A 17,748-nucleotide genomic window follows, 5' to 3' on the forward strand; every position below is an offset into this window, starting at 1 on the left:
AGTACGAGAGCTAGTGTAGCTGAAATGTTGCCGCAATTATGTTAGAGGTTTCTTGGTGAAACTTTTGTACAATGTCGACCTACTAGATAAAGATGTTGGGTTCGGTTGTCAAAATATATAATATTGAGGATTGGTTCTGATGAGTTTTACGTCTTTTTAGTTTTGTGTTTGCTTGATGAATGAAATTGATTTTGATGGATATTGTGCTTGTTCAATCAAGGTCCTAGTTATTGATGAAAGATATACAATAGTTTTTTCACAAAATAAATAGCTAGAACACATTGTTTAACAAACCAAAGAAAATAGTCAAAATAAAAGAGATTATTGACCAAATAGGTCAAAAACCATTGTTTGATATTAATTATACACAATAGGCAAACTGGAAGAGGACCATTGTTAGGTAGATCGTCATACAATACTGGTAAACAAAAAATCATTGTCTCTTCTAGTGTTCATACACTGGCTCTTTTAACCATATTCAATGTCTGAGTTGATTATAGACAATGTTTTTTGTGCATTGTCTGAACCATGTAATAAACAATTATTCAATAGACAATGGTAGACCCTTATATCAGACAACGGTCAAAAAACATTGTCAACCTTGAGTTTTGGCCTAGTGTTTTGATAGATTTAGTTCTACTATTTCTTAGTAGTTTTAAATATATTATACGTTGACTGTGTAGTAATTGTATTCAATTGTAAGAGCGTTGAACTCCTCTCTTCTGGCCGCTCGGCAACCTAGCATCATCTAGGTACGTAGTATTCAGTTTGTGCTTTGCATTGTCCTTGATTCCTCCCCCACATCTCACTCCTCCATGGTTAATCTAGAAGTTGTTACCCAAAGCTTGCCCATTCCCTTGACATCTCACACATCAATGACGACAACGATGACCCTCATGGTTATGGTCAATTTTTACTCCTTGCAAAAACCTTGGCATAGATAAAGTTCTTAGCGAGAGATTTCCAATCTCACTTCATATGAATTTGGACATTGGAATGATCTTTTCAAGTTTAGGCTCGCACGCCGAAGCGCTACCTCTTTTCATTCAATCACGGTAAAGATGTGAACTATGTGATTACCGGCGGCCCATGGTATTATGACAGAGCTCTGGTGATCTTTCAGGAATATGATGGCATTGTTGAGATCCATTCAGTGCCCATAGACAACCTCCTTTCTGGGTATATATCAAGAACTTTCCACCCAAATTTGAGAAACTGAATCGTATTCGTTCGGTTGCCATGGTTGTTGGCGACTTCATTTGCTGGGATGACAGGGAATGGCGAGCATTGCACAAGATCAAGGTTAGGGTTTCACATCGTCTTGCTCGACCTTTTGTTATTGAAAAAGCTTATCAAATTTTCTAAACAGGTGGAGAAAGAAGTATCCTTCTATTATGATAATCTTCTTAGAAGGTGTAAGAAGTATAATCTAATATGGCATGAGGAAGGTCAATGCTATACTTCACCAACCAATGCATCGCAGCAATTGCTCTATTCCGCACACTAGCTGAGCATGCCAAATCTTACAACCTTGTTGTCCATTCTGATTAGTTTGATTACTCGACATTAACCCTATAAGCAAGAGGATATTGTTACAAGCCGGGAATCTAAACCAGGGAATGAATCACAAACTATAGAACAACGAATTCACAAATTGGGATAGAAGTTTTGATAGATACGGTTTGGAATATAACATAAAATATAACCTAAACTAATATATACGTGTGATCAACCAAACTCACACAAGCATTCATCAAACAAGTAACATAAAGCCAACGAAAACTAAGTTTCATTCTTCTTAAGGTTCATGCTGTAACACCTTCACAAGTAACTAAGGTTTTAATCATGTAATGGGGGTTCTCAGCGGTTATCCTAAACACATAGACACTTAACTCATTCAATTAGCGCGCAGCACCTTCATTGAAATCTAACTTAATTAATCCTAACATGCATACTCAACGCAGCAAATAAGATTCACCAAGTTCTTATTACAAGTGTTTAATCAAACAACCTAGATATCACTAGGCCAAAAAAGGCTTCAGACAGCCGTTGTAAACTGCTGACTGATGAGAATCTATGTACTGACTACATCGGTGCTATGTGATATCACCCAAAACCGAGACAAAGATACATCATCTGCTGTATGTATAAACAGACCACATATACGTGATGTCTGAATAATACCAAGACAACATATATTTGCTAACCACATATGTGTTGTCTGAATAATAACAAGACTGACATATATATATATATATATATCCCATAATTACTACATTAATATACAATATTCCTGCAAATAACTACATTCCATTCAAAAAGCCAACAAAATATAATTCTCATTGCATTTGAACCCAAATACACATTGTCCATAGATAGTTGGCTTTAGATAACCATAACATTGAGTAAGCACATGCCTAGGCCATAATTGATCAGTTCTTTGTCTATGCATAAAAGCTGTTTCTAATTCCTACTAGTCTACTTAAACTCCACCTTGTGGGTGGCCTTCTCCAAACACCATGACATTAGAGACCCATCTTCTCGAACTTGATCAATGTCACCAGCTTTGCATATAAGATTAGTAGCTAGGTCTGCCTTTGAATTTCCACTGCAAGAAGAATATGCAGCAAGTTACCAAAGCAAGCAACAACAACAATAAATCTCAGTTCACTTTAACAAACAACATGAACAATAATTCTGTACCAAAATAGTGCTTTGTAGACTTAGATGATGAAATGCATATCTTAGCCTCCTACAAAATGAGACCTAGATGATGTAATAGATAACTCATTATTTAGTGTAAGAGATAAATCTTTGTAACAATAATAGGTAGTAGGTCATTAAGGTAATAGGTGATCACCGGAAACATTTTCTGCAGCAGAAATTATTCACATCAAACAACAAAGAGGTTTGCAGTTCAAAATATCAACTTCATACAGTATTTAATAGGACAAAACAATTATAGGAAACTAGTATATGAAATTTGATGACAAATACAGTTAGCTAAGAAGTTAAAGATGCCTATTTCAATTTGTACCTTTTCAGATGAGCTGCATATATGTTTTCTAGAAGTTCCATGAAGAAATTAGTGTATTTGCTACACAACTATGCGTCTTGCAACTCATATATTCTTTTCTAAGTTTTTTTTCACCACAGATGATTAACATGTCTAATACATGAAGAGAGCTTTTGGGTGTAAGTCTTAGATAGCCTTAAACCTTGTCTTAGAAAAAGCTGGATCAATAAGATGAGTATCGATTAGATCTAGTCTTTGGAGATGAATTCAACAGTATCTATCAACAATCACAAACCTAAATCACAAAGAATGTCTTGCCAACAAAATTATGAGGGTTTGGAGCAATCCAGATTAATTCAATTAAGAATCAGAAAGTCTTATATCATTGTAAATTACAAGACAAGCTGGAATTACTATAACACATTCATGGATAAACTAAAAGAAATTAATGAGCTAAATGACTAGCACATATAAAAAGAAATTACATATCTACATGCACATGCATACCAGAAATTACACATCCATAGAGTGAGATCGACCATTGTACCTCCAAATAGTGATATAGAACAATAAGTGTTTTAACTGAATGAAACCAAATTCAGCCCTTATTGAAGAACAGAGAAAAAAGAAAACCTTGAAAAAGATCCAGATCGTGAAACCGCATCGTATAATGGAATTGGATTAATCGGTGTAATTGGTTTATACCCAGCGGGATAAGAGTGAGAGAGAAAGGTTAATTGGTTTACCTAACCAGAGGGAGCCCGTCAAAATGGAATTGAATATGATGGCCTGAATAGGAAACCAGCCTTCAGCTTAAAAATCTGAATCTTCGAGACCGTATTCGGACCGTTCTCCTTTACCGCAACCTTCTCCTCTGTCGTATCCTACACCTCCATTAAAGAGTCTTTCATTTCCCCCATATGATGGTTTTATAAGCTCTAATCAACTCGACCAGCTCTAACTAGACAGAGGAGAAGGTAGACGGCGCTGTTGCGCTGAAGATATGGAGAAGAACAGTCGGGTTAGAGAGGAGTCTAGGTTGGGTTTAATTACATATGGACGGACGATCCAGATCTCACTGTGTAAACTCAACGGCTCAGATAGGTTGTTGAATTGAACTCAGCTTCTCAAAAAATTTTGGTTTAATCAGTCTAGCATATAATGTTTAACTCTCGTGAAGTTCATGTCATTTTTTCGCTCTAATTATTCAGTCAGCATATACTGCTTATCTGTTGTCTGAAAGTTCTCAAATTTGTTCAAGCTAACAAAAATTTGCTCTAGTTATTCAGACGGCACATTTGGGACTATATGTTGTCTAAAGAGATTGATCAAAGTTCATACAGCATATCCAAAACATATGTTGTCTAAAGAGTGTCGTATGAAGGCTTTTTTGGCCTAGTGTATCATGCTATACTCAGCGCAAACACAATACATAGATAATCTCGAATTCACTTAAGAAAACACATGGCAAGAAACCACAAATCATTGAATCAAAAATCGAAATTCATTGAAATTATATAACTTGAAATCATACTACAACTTCATAGACAAATTCGAAATAGCTTAAACAAAACCAAACATTGTAATCATCCATAAACAAGAATACTAAAACACGAATTCAATCATAGAAAGTCATGGTTACACTTCATGTATTCCTCAGCGGTGTTCACAAGGCAAGTCCAAGTCTTTCTAAGGGGATGAGCATCCTAGGCGCAGCGCTTGGAGCATAAGGTGATGAAAGATGAATAAATCGGTTTTAGGTTTTCTTGGATGGTGAGGATGTGTTTGGGCAGAACTTTGGCTAGTACTTGGCACAAGGTTGATGATCATCTTCTGTCGCGCTCTATATATAGAGAGCAAATCAGACCCATGTCGTCCCTCATAGGTGGTAGAATCGGATTTGGAAGCTAACATCTTGTTTGATATGGACTTGATTCTTAAATTCTAACTCCAACTCTGAATGGGAATCCAAATACACAAGGGAGATTGTCTTTGGGTTGCACGACACGACTTCTCCATATCCAACATGGCTTAGACTTCACACGGCATCAAATTTTCCTTATCAAACTCGCAAATGGTGTCCTTGTTCACCTAGGATTGCATCACGGCTCCACTTCTCCTACTCCATATAGGATTTGTCTTTTCCGAAAAGAATCGACAAGTTAGAAATATGAAATAATGAAAATAGGAAAGTAGAGTCCTAGTTGAGTAAGGAATCATAGCGCAATATGGATTTACAACACTTTGCACAATTTCATCATCAAATCACTCACATTCGAAATAAGCTCTACCTGAACACTTATTCATATAAAAGGAACTAAAACATATTAAATGAGATGTAACAAAGAGTAAGAATAGGGCATAAACACATTAAGAATGTCAAACTTTGTGCTCCTATCACATTCTAGGTTCGATTCTTAACAAAGGAACTTTTTGTTTCTCTAGTACTCATGATTATGTTCAAACCCTTAGCATACGACCTTTGTTTGATCTGAATACTAGTTACTCACGTGTTGTCGGTCTAAGTAAACTTTGAAAGCCTGTGGTTCTAAATAAAAAGAGTTTGTTTGAGAAATCTAATGACTGTTTAGCTATTGTTCCGGTCAATTTTCAGCATATTGATATGCAGGCTCAAAGCTCTCATGATGATGATGACTTGAACCCTAAGCGCTCAAGAGAGACTACCTGACACGACCCGCCTCAAAATATACCAATATCGAGACATATCGTGGGGGACCACTGTCAAATGAGATATACCAAAAATTTCGGCATAGTCTCTCCTGAAAGTAATCAACCCTACCTACACAAAACGACACTCCCAATATCTCAAATCCAACCTCATCACCTAGAGCCTTTGTGCTCCCCATAATTTCACAACATCCCTAATCACAAATCATAATATAATTCAACATGCATGTCAGATTATGCAATGTTCGTTACCTAATCTCATTGGACCCCTGGAGCCAGGGTTCTAAAAATCGCCGCCCGGAGACCCCTGGCCGCCGCGATTTTGGGCTAAACGGCGGTGTTAGGTAGCTAGCCGATTTTTGCCCGCCTAGGCGGCTGGGCGGATCCTGGGCTTTTTTTTTTTTTAGTTTTGAATTTTGAGTTTGATTCGAATACAAAAGAAGTACTTGAATGATATGGAGAATAAGAATTTGATGAGCTCCGAGGGATTATGCTTGCAAAAATGCATTCCCGTTGTTTGAATTGTTTTTCTTAATTTCCAAAGGGTTGGTGAATTTTGTTTCTTCTTATTGATTTTCCTAAGTTCATTGTTGTTGAATTGTACTTCTTTTTTTTTTTCTAAGAGGCTAAGGCTAAGATCATTAGATCAATATTGTTGAATATTTCTAAAGATTAAGGATTAAAAACGTATGTATTTTCAGTATTCTAGACATTATATATATTTTTTATATTAATCACATGCATTATATTCTTATTTTAATTGTATTTATATAATTATTTGTTATTAAAAATTTAAAATATATACAAAAATACAAATCTGATTAATCCCTCATTAATCCTCTAGTCGCTGGTTTTCAGCTGTCCGCCCGATTAACGCCTAGCGATTTTTAGAACATTGCCTGGAGCTCATAGCTCGTCTTATACCGCAACCATTCAACCCATTAAGATGACGAGGTCAAAACAATCATACAACATTCTATAAACACCGAACCGTGTAAATTTATATCTATAATGACGTCCACTCGGGAAGCAAACACAAGACCACATGACACTTGGCGAGTCACTAGTCATCTCCTCTCTAATCTCTATCGGGAGTCTGCTAGTACATCCCCTCTTTTCTAGCGACTCGATAATATCAACACCGCTTTCACTTCGTCCCTTCTCTTCCGGTTCCCTCTACTTCATCCCCTCTCTTTCGGTTACACCCCCCCCCCGGTCCATCCCCTCTCTTCTAGTTCCCCTCGGGCGGACTAGCCCCGCTAGTCTAAATCATATCATCGGAAGACTAGCCCCTCTAGTCAATATCATATCTCACTGCACCCCGAGTCTCACTCGTGCACGCATAACAATATCATCGTATCCCGAGTCTCACTCGTAAATGCCAAAACTAATCAATCCGACTAACTGAGATAACCGAAACCACAACTCGAACGATCACACAACACTCGACGTTTACCCGCATTTCTTTACCAGACAATAAATCTTACGATCCTAAAACTAATTCATAAAGCAACCATCATTAAATAACCACAATTCATAAAGCATCAACACATCTAGCAACGATAATCTAATCTAGAATATGGGTGGCTTCACCCAAACCTTAGCTAGGCTGCCTACGTACCCTTTAAAAAGGGATCAAGCCATTCGTAGTTCATATTTCATCAAGCCAATATCACAAACGCATCATCACAACCAACACACATAATCAATAACATAACAGTCATCCATCTATCCATGAATTCCCTACACCGAGTGATACGACCCAAATTTTTTACGATTCGTGGCGATAATAATTTTATCTTTTACTCGGAACAAGAGTCGTACTAAGTGTGACGACTCTAAAAGTTGACTTTTTGAGGCATAAGTTTTTCAGGAAAACTTCCTTCACAAAAGTCGTAGGGCTCGTCGATACGAATTCGTAGACACGCGGCACGCCTAAATCGGAGTTCGTATGAAGAAGCTACGAATCAAAAACGCAGTTGGCCATTTTTTGGAATTTAGTATAAATAGGGGGTCGAAAATGGGAAAAATCAGAAAAACCCGAAATTCGAAATTTCGCGCCACTGTTCACTCCCCGACCCCCAGATTTCGCCGGCGCCATTCTCCACCGTCAGGCCACTGATCGACGCGCGACCGGTCCTATTCGCTTGGCCTCGCCATTTCCTGTCGATTGGTACTGGCCTCACGCCACGCCGACCACTGTACGAGGCGCAGCCACGGTCGCAAGATCCGGCAAAAGTCAACGCCGCCGTGCGGCCGTTTTCCGGCGACTCCGGAGCTCGGGGTTATCATCATTCGACTTGGTTCTTCATTCTGGGCATGAATCGATTGGAGTTGGGCGACGAGATCGCAATTTCGGAATTCAGTGCACTGTTCCGACCTTCCTCTGTGTTTTCCGGCCACTTCCCGGCCGATCTGGGTTTCGACGCCAACGTGAAAAATGTGTGTTTTCTTGTGATCTATAACTTTCATGTTGGAGTCAAGTTGATTTGGAGAGTTTGGAGAGGGGTGGCGTGTGGGGCCCACGCGCAGCTACTGTAGCGGCGCGTGGTGTCATTTTTGGGGCAGTAGGTTGCTCCTTTGAGTAGCATTCGTCGATACGGACTTATCGACATATTAATCGACGTATTTGGTTGTTGTATGTTGTTGGTAAATTAGATTATTGTATAAAAGATTAATGTGATTGCTGTGTGTTTGATGGATGATGGTTATAGTGATGGTTGCGTATGTCGGATGTGTTGTTGTATGTGATATACGAATCAGAATGGTTATGAGTTTTGCATGATTATGGTAAGTGTGTAGGTTGGTGGTAAATGTGAGGGTTTGTGATACGATATTGACCGTCGATAGTTGTTGGTTGTGAAGTCGGGTTGTTGATGAAGAGTTGATCTACGAATGACTTGATCCCTCGTAGAGGGTACGTACGCAGCCCAAACAAGGTTTGGGTGCAGCCACAATAATTTTAGATTAGATTTCGGTTTGCTAGTTTTAATTTGGTTTTTAGTGCGTAATTAGGTTAGTTTTGGGACGGGTCGTCTCATTTGGTATCAGAGCATGATCCTCTAACCGATGGGCTTGCTGAGATGTGGGAGTTAGTACGTTTATTTTGGGAAAATTTCTGTGTCTTGGGAATCTTAGTTTTTATAGATTCATGCGTGCGTTCACTTAGAACCGAGACGAGTGAGTTAACCGATTTGATGCGGTTTTCTCCATGTTCTTCTAGAAATGGGGTTGTAAAGTCGGAATTATTTGAGGTTACTCGGTTTACGTTTGCAAGCATCCAATTTAGATGCTAGGTTTTTGGCTATGAGTGGACGTTTATGTTAAATATATGCATGCATGTTTATCGAGTGAATTATTATCTTAGAATTATAATTTTAAATTTCGAATATTTATTTTGTTAGTTATTTGGAAATTGGATTTCCAGAAAACTATAATTGTTGACAAATTACCGAAATGGGATTTTCGGGAAAATGTATGATTTAATTTATTTTCTATATTATTTGCAATGTGATTTATATTTATTGTCTTGGAAATAAATTTGAGAATTTTATTTAATGCCTTATGGGATATTTAGAAATGGTTGATAATTATCCGGGAATGAGATTCTCGGAATTGCTATAATTATATTTGAGAGTTATTCGACATGTGGGACATGTCAGACTATATTAATTCCTTATTTGGATTTCTCTTATTTGATGTTGAGATTTATACGTATGGTTGGGAACCGTACTCGTTCTATCTATTCTTATCTGATATCCTCTCCTGTAACTATTTAAAGGGGGCACGATCAACGGATAAGAATGATTTTCTATTTTATTCCGGTATCCCCTCCTTTAATCTTATAAAGGGGGCACGATCAACGGAATCATATTTCATTCTATCTGGTATCCTCTCCTGTAGCAACATCAAAGGGGGCATGATCAACAGATATGAATGATATCTATTTTTTGACTATGTTAGCATACTATATCACTTTTCCGCCTGAGAGGCGATGCCGCCCGAGGGGCGAGGTTACGTGACATTACTTTTTCACCTGAGAGGCGATGCCGCCTTGAGGGCGATGCCGCCGAGAGAGCGATGCCGCCTGGAGGGCGATGTTACGTAATATCAATTTTCCGCCTGGGGGGCGATGCCGCTTGAGAGGCGAGGTTATATAGCCGGCAATGAAATGATGATTCAATACCCTCTCCGTGAACGTGACGTGATGGTATTGAAAACTTGAGATTATTTATGTATATATATATATATATATTTGCCGGGGGGCATAGTGTATGATGTTTGTCATTTATTTTGACTAGCGGGGCTAGTCCATTTCCTGATATTTGCTTTATTTATTGTGACTAGCAGGGCTAGTCAGCTTCTAGCTATTCGTAATTATTTATGTAGACTAGCGGGGCTAGTCGGTTCTCTAAAATGATCAGATAGTATTATTTGACTAGCGTGGCTAGTTTACTTTATAGCCTAAGATATCCCTTTGACTAGCGGGGCTAGTCTAGTTTATATGATTGAATTATTAGTTTGACTAACGAGGCTAGTCCAGTTTTATTTTTGAGTTATTAGTTTGACTAGCGGGGCTAGTCTATTTTTATATTCGTCGAATAATTATCTGAGATGGGAAATCTCCTAAATTGATTAGGTAGTTCCGGCATTTTAGTAATTACTTTGGGAATTATATTTTACGTAAAATAACAACTATTGTTGTCGTAAAGTGGGTGGAACGGTTGTGGTCTAAGAGGAGCGGAAAGCTCCAGGGATCGATTGATGTTTTGTGTTCTAATGTCTCATAGCGTAATGGATGTCTTTATGAATGTTATAGGTTGAGAATTTTTATTGTTGATGTTTGAATTTGTTTAAATGTTGTGGAGGCCGTTTTGATTAGAGGAGCAGATAGTTCCAGGTGTTTGGGTGGTTTTGTGATTATTAGAAGTGTCGTTTTGTGCAGGTGGGACACGCTATTTTCATGGGAGACTATGCCGAAATTTCGGTATGCCTCCTTTGTTAGTGGCCCCCGCACAACTCGATATAGATGTAGGCAATTTTAGTAAATCTCTTTTGACAGTGGTCCTATCGGTTGAATGTTATACTTCACCAATGGATCAATGTGACACTATCGATTATTTGAAGTTGAATTATGAGCTGAGAACTCTTAAGAGAAAATGTTCGCATTGGCTCGAAAGGTATTTCGAGTTCTAGCTTGTCTATTGTGTGGGGTAATAGAGGTGGTACATATTTCGATACGTATTACCGTATCCGTATTTGGTGACACCTTTTCACTGGATCGTAGGGTGGTGGGACCGCTTATGGATCCAGGTGTGATTTGAGAGGTTATGACTCTTATGGACGGGCGTCCTTTTATTTAGGGGTTAAAAGATCTTAAGAAATAGACGATGAGTTAATTCACATTTGATTATCCCTCGTGAGACGAGAGGATTAGGATGACTTTCCTTCTGTATGGTCGTTACGGAAGGTTTACGTAAGGAGAACTATTAAAGGATGTTTGACAAGGTTGAAACTAAAAGACAGGGAATTTAGGGCTTTCAGGGCTCAATATTCAGAAGGCTATTAATGTGGGATGTTCGTAGGTACTACAATAATTGTGGTACTTTGATCCTCGAGTTCAAAGGACTTGCCCCAAGAGTGGATATGCGCTATATCTCTGCAGTTACGGAGGAACTCAGTTGAGCAAGTGGTGGAAGAGAAAGGATCAAGGATATCAAACATCCACATTTGAGTGGAGAGCGAGTGTATGTGGAAGCGTTGTCTGCCTTCCAAGAGTAATGAAATGCTGTGGTGAGCATAATTTAGAATTTGGGGTGTAAATTTTCTCTAAATCGTATTACAGAACCAGTAGTAAAAGCAGAGAATATAGATGCAAGTCGCATTTCTCTGCCTGATACGAGTGAAACTTGTGCATACAAGTGTTCGCTCAAGTAGCTATCGTTGTGAGAAGCATTTTCTAGAGTTCTGTTGATAACTATAGGTTTTGTTAAACGGTTGGACAAATATAAGAAAAAGGATTTCGCACATTTCCAGCGGCATTGGAAGAGGGGAGTAGTACCATGAGTGGTACTCATTCTGATATATAGAACAATAGTCGTATTCTCATATGTATGTTTTTAATGGATCGTGAGAATTTGACTAGTGGGTTAATTTAAAATTTTAGTGATTTCTCATAGAACGAGGTGTTGAGGGTAATTTTTCCCTGTTATCTTGTCACTTCGGAAAAGCTCATGAGTGAGTTCGATATTTTCCGACGAGTCCTTATTTAGCTTAATTAACTTCTTGGCGCTTACGCGGTGAGGTTTCATGTTTTATCGACAAGTCATCAGGGTTTTCGTTATCAGTTGGGTTTAGAAGATCTAATCCTTAAACGACGACCAACTTATAATCTTATTTATTTTACTACCGTATATGTGTGGTTAGTGAGCCACTAAGGAAGAGAGCTACTTGGGAGAAGAAGGGTTAGATAAAACAATATTACCTTTTCCTTTTGTCAGGTAGGTAAATTTCGAGGGCGAAATTTTTATAAGGAGGGAAGATTGTTACGACCCGAATCTTTTACGATTCGTGGCGATAATAGTTTTATCTTTTACTCGGAACAAGAGTCATACTAAGTGTGACGACTCTAAAAGTTGACTTTTTGAGGAGTAAGTTTTTCGGGAAAACTTCCTTCACGAAAGTCGTAGGGCTCGTCGATACAAATTCGTAGACACATGGCACGCCTAAATTGGAGTTTGTATGAAGAAGTTACGAATTAAAAACGCAGTTGGGCATTTTTTGGAATTTAGTATAAATAGGGGGTCGAAAATGGGAAAAATCAGAAAAACGAAAATTCAAAATTTCGCGCCACTGTTCACTCCCCGACCCCGAGATTTCGCCGGCGCCGTTCTCCGCCGTACGGCCACCGATCGACGCGCGACCGGTCTTATTCACTTGGCCTCGCCATTTCCTGTCGATTGGTACTAGCCTCACGCCGCGCCGACCTCCGTACGAGGCGCAGCCACGGTCGGAAGATCCGGCAAAAGTCAACGCCACCGTGCGGCCATTTTCCGGCGACTCCAGAGCTCGGGGTTATCATCATTCGACTTGGTTCTTCATTTTGGGCACGAATCGATTGGAGTTGGGCGACGAATTGAGCTAGATCGCGATTTGGGAATTCAGTGCACTGTCCTGACCTTCCTTTGTGTTTTCCGGCCACTTCCCGGCCGATCTGGGCTTCGACGCCGCCGTGAAAAAGGTGTGTTTTCTTGTGATCTATAACTTTCATGTTAGAGTCTGATTTGGAGAGTTTGGAGAGGGGTGGCACGTATAAAAGATTAATGTGATTGTTGTGTGTTTGATGGATGATGGTTATAGTGATGGTTGCGTATGTCGGATGTGTTGTTGTATGTCATATACGAATCGGAATGGTTATGAGTTTTGCATGATTATGGTAAGTGTGTAGGTTGGTGGTAAATGTGAGGGTTTGTGATACGATATTGACCCACGATAGTTGTTGGTTGTGAAGTCGGGTTGTTGATGAAGAGTTGAACTACGAATGACTTGATCCCTCGTAGAGGGTACGTAGGCAGCCCAAACAAGGTTTGGGTGCAGCCACAATAATTTTAGATTAGATTCCGTTTTGCTGGTTTTAATTTGGTTTTTAGTGCGTAATTAGGTTAGTTTTGGGACGGGTCGTCTCACCGAGAGGTTTATTTTGAACTCAAAACTCGACTAGATTTCGGCATCACGCGCCGCCGGAACATTGGCGGTGCCTCCACTGCCGGCGGCCTCCGATCATCACCAAATTTCATCAACACAATCTACTTGACATTCCTAATAACTTTCTAGTTCACCACTAAGGCCAAATCTGAGTCTAAACACCTCAATCGATTACAAATAGAAAAACCTGAAATCAAGAACCTTAGAATTTCAAATCATCAAATCTCTTACCTCAAGGCGAGTTAGTTCAATTCCTTTGGAGAGTTTGATAAACGACTCATTGTGCTCCTTTTGGTACCAGTTTCAAGGCCTATGGTGGCCGGAGGAGGGGATGACGCTAACGAGGCCGCATGGCTTCATGGCATCGCAACGAGCTCTAGGCGGCGATAGGTGGTGCGCCACCACCACAAACTTCATGAGGGCGGCCGTGTGGTTCTATCGCGACCGGTGACGGCCGGGGTGGTGGCCGGAGGAGGGACAACCGACGGCGGCGGTTTCTGGGTTCTCTCGGGTGAACAGTGGCGCGAAACCCCTTTTCGAATTCTCCCCAATTTTCCTTTAAATTCCCATATATATACTATTTCAAAAAAAATGCCCACATACACTTTTTAATTCATAACTTTTCCATACGAACTCTGATTTAGGTGTGCTACATATCCACGAATTTGTATCGACAAGCTCTACAACTTTCCTGAAGGAAGTTTTCTCGAAAAATTTACGCATAAAAAGTCAACTTTTAGAGTCGTTACACTTAACGACACTATCTATACGGGCAAAAAGATTCGGGGCGTATTACTACCCCTTCTCCAAAGAAGTTGTTCAGGTTATTTGAGAATACCTCACCAACACTCAAAGTGACGCTCCTCTAAAATGACTAAAGATGTCTGAAGTCCCTTCTAAATTTATTCCAAAGTCACTAGGACTAGTATAGCGGTCTGATAGTGTTTTTGCTCAAGCTCCAAGCACCCTTGCTACTATGGAATCAGTGCCAAATAAGCGTGGTCTGGGTAGTCCGCTGGGTCAGAAGAATCAAAAAGCCTCCTCAACCAAACCAATCTCAGGCGACCAAGTGCTTGCTTACCTCTATGATGGGAAACCTCCGACCCCTATTGCCAAGGGGGAAGGAGAAAGTCTAAAATGGTTTTGTTTGATTGCTTTGGCCCTGTAAGCTCATGTTTTTTGGGTCAGACTTTTTCAATTTTTACTTTGTGTTTTTTAGTTTCGAACTCTTACTTTCTTTGCTTTGTTTTGTTGTTTTTACTGGTGTTGGCATTGGTCTTGGTTCCTTTGCATTGGGCGGAAGTGTTTAGATTGAAGGTATATCATGTGTATCACTTTGGTTTTGTACAATGAAGTTCTGTCTATCCTGAAATATATAGATGATAGCAGGTGGATATGTAATAGTCTTTTGGTTTAATTTTCGCCTTGGAAAAATGAAATCTCAATTCAAAAAAAAATTCATTCAATTTAAATGTGTGAAATAAATGTAGTAATTTTGTTGTTAATATCGTAAATCGTATTCAACTAACTTGTAATTTTAGTTCAATTATTGTAAGATAAATGTATGACATATAACCCTGCACCATAAACAACCCCAAATTCACTGCTATTTTATGAATACTACGTTTGAATTTAAATATATACTAGAAATACAGCTAGTATTAACACGGGTATATTGCATAATGCATGTTTTCTTCTTTTCTCTATCGATATCAGACTTTTGTACATTGTTAACTTCTTTCTTCCCTTTGAATTCCGATAATGAAGGTCCTTTCGTGTCTCCTTTTTCGTCATCACTCGAGTAGAAACCCAAATAAATTCATGCATACGCCCTCTCATCCATCTCGAAACAATTATCTTATAATAATCATGGAGCGGCTTTTGTCATCTTAGCCTAGACACCTTAGCATCACTGTCCTGCTAGTTGGGTAAGAGGTGAAGACAAAGAACAAAATGCATTTTGGGTGAGAAAAGAAGATTGAGACGTATGGGATTTTATCATATGAAAAAATGCTACCCCTTTACGTACGTACCTTGCTTTGAGTAGAGGGAACGATCTAATAAAATCCCCCTTGAATAGAAATGTATAGCAGTAGTTTCCAAATGCAGCACAAAAATGGCTGCTTCTTTTGCTTTTGCCATGTGAAACATCTACTCGATTCAAGTCACACTTCCCTTTATTACCTTGCTTCTGATTCAATGAAGTGCATATTTGGGGCCTTCTGAGGTATCTGGTTTTATGTTATCAAGTATCAACTAGCAACTTTGGAAATTATTGTCATAATGGAACTTGTTCGTGCATGTTTCGTCCACATGCATTATCGATTACATAATTATCATTTTTATGTTCTTGTTTCTATGCACATAATTGTTAACAGAAATTGGAAATGATCAAACCTAGCTAACTTTATGTGCTCCCACATTTTGCAGCTTTCTTGCTCAAACGGACATGACCATATATATATATATATATATATATATATATATATATACATGAAATTCAATGATATGTTTACTTGCATGGAAAAATATAATTTTTCTTGTTTATTTTTTTATTAATAGTTTGGAATCAGAATTCTATAGGTATGCTTGTAGAGCCAATTAGAATTATTTTTAATTGAAATGGTTGGATTATTTCTCACTGAGACTAATGTCGATCTAGTTTGTATTTGGTAATTCAATGCAAGGCTAGCTTAAAGACAGTTGTGGCGGTCTTTGATTAAAAAAACAATTAAATGATCTCGAACTCTTATTTGAGTATTCTTAATTGAGAACATCTTGAAAAAAAGAGAGAGAGTCTCTAAGTGCACTTACAAGAGATCTCATAGATCAAGAGCAATCAAGTCCGGGTGAGAATCGAAACACGACGTTCAACGGCTCGATCAAGACATAGTTCACGATTGAATGCAGTCTTCTCGAAGTAGTTGTTTTTTAACTATAGCGAAACACAATCTGCATAGGTGAATTTGGTTGTGATCGAAGCAATCTTCTCAGGGTTGATTTGGTTATAGACAAAATGCAATCTCCTCGTTGTAAATCGGGGCGACACAAAAATTGTAAACTAGTAAGGCCAAATCACCTAAATAGATATCGAGAAGCATTTTACCACGACGGCCAGCCCTAAAACCTTGTACGTTATAAGACCGCTCAACGAATGACTTATGGGTTAAACATACAATTATTCCTATCAATTAAAATATCCGCTCGAGCACACTTATAAATACCTTAAAGAACAATATTAGAATGTACTCAATGTAGTTAGTTTAATTTGTTTATTATCACGTAACATGATGGAATTGAATGGTATTTGACCTATTCTAGTTTAGTAAGATCAGTATTTCACCTTTGCAAAATCTTAGAAAGGTACCTCACCTTTTCAAAAGAACAAAAGAAATATATACAACTAACAGCTCCGTTAACAAAAGTCTAAATTTTTTTTTACTTAAAAAAGTAAACCGAGGTATCCCTACCGACTATTAACCAACTTCTTATTAAGAACTAGCCTTAAACATGTCAAAAGTTTCACCAAACGACCTCCTGTCTACAATTACTTAACCTTAACTAGGAAAAAAGGTTGAAAAACTAATAGAAACAACCTTGATTACTTTAATACTATCCTAAAAAGATAAATTTACTAGCTCTTTTTTTAGACGATATAATGGGCTCCCAACATAATTTATTTATTTCAACATATATACAGACTAAAACCCAGAGGCTCAACTCTTGGGTAAACATCAAGAGCTATTTAGATGACTTGAAATAACTACAAACTTACTTGTAGGAAAAACACACCACAACAGATGATTACAGCAGCAGAATGACACTTCAAACAGTATTAAGCACACTCACTCAAACTATACTAAAACACTTAATAGACTAACTCTCTTCTTTCTGAAAGGTAGTGTGAACTTCTATGCCAAGTTCTTTTGATGTCTTCTTTCTAAAGGTTGAGCTCCTTTTATATAGGCCTCGAATTTCAACTAAAGATAAAAACTTGTTTAGAGGAAGTGGTCGACATGAGGAATCCTCTTTCAAAAAGCTTAACTTTACTTTTAGGAAAAGTAAAGTTGAATACTTTGTAGCGTCAGAAGCCACTCACGTCTAGATTAGAAAAGAAAGGTGTTTTGGCTTGTTGCGTTGGCAGCCAAAAGTCAGTTGCCTTGATGCATCAACAACCACTTAGTATTCCATCTGGTTGATAATGCTTTGATGTGCTTCTTCATCAAAATCATAGGATGTATCTGAGTTGTAGTCTTCTATCTCGGATTCAAGATCTGAATCATAGATATGAATCATATGTTTTTCTTCTTTTTCTATCTTTTCTAGCCAAGTGGTAATGG

At 38.4% G+C, this 17,748-nt stretch overlaps 1 long non-coding RNA gene across 1 annotated transcript; it reads right to left on the bottom strand.

Annotated features, from left to right (window-relative positions):
* Positions 1 to 2,323: 2,323 nt before the first annotated feature.
* LOC126803256 (uncharacterized) lies at positions 2,324 to 4,020 on the bottom strand. The gene is made up of 2 exons (XR_007673080.1): positions 3,763 to 4,020; positions 2,324 to 2,608 (listed from the first exon to the last, which is right to left on the bottom strand). It is a non-coding gene; the product is annotated as an uncharacterized LOC126803256 (long non-coding RNA).
* Positions 4,021 to 17,748: the final 13,728 nt, after the last annotated feature.

The sequence above is a fragment of the Argentina anserina genome, chromosome 7 (assembly GCF_933775445.1).
Source record: "Argentina anserina chromosome 7, drPotAnse1.1, whole genome shotgun sequence".
NCBI classification, from domain to species: domain Eukaryota; kingdom Viridiplantae; phylum Streptophyta; class Magnoliopsida; order Rosales; family Rosaceae; genus Argentina; species Argentina anserina.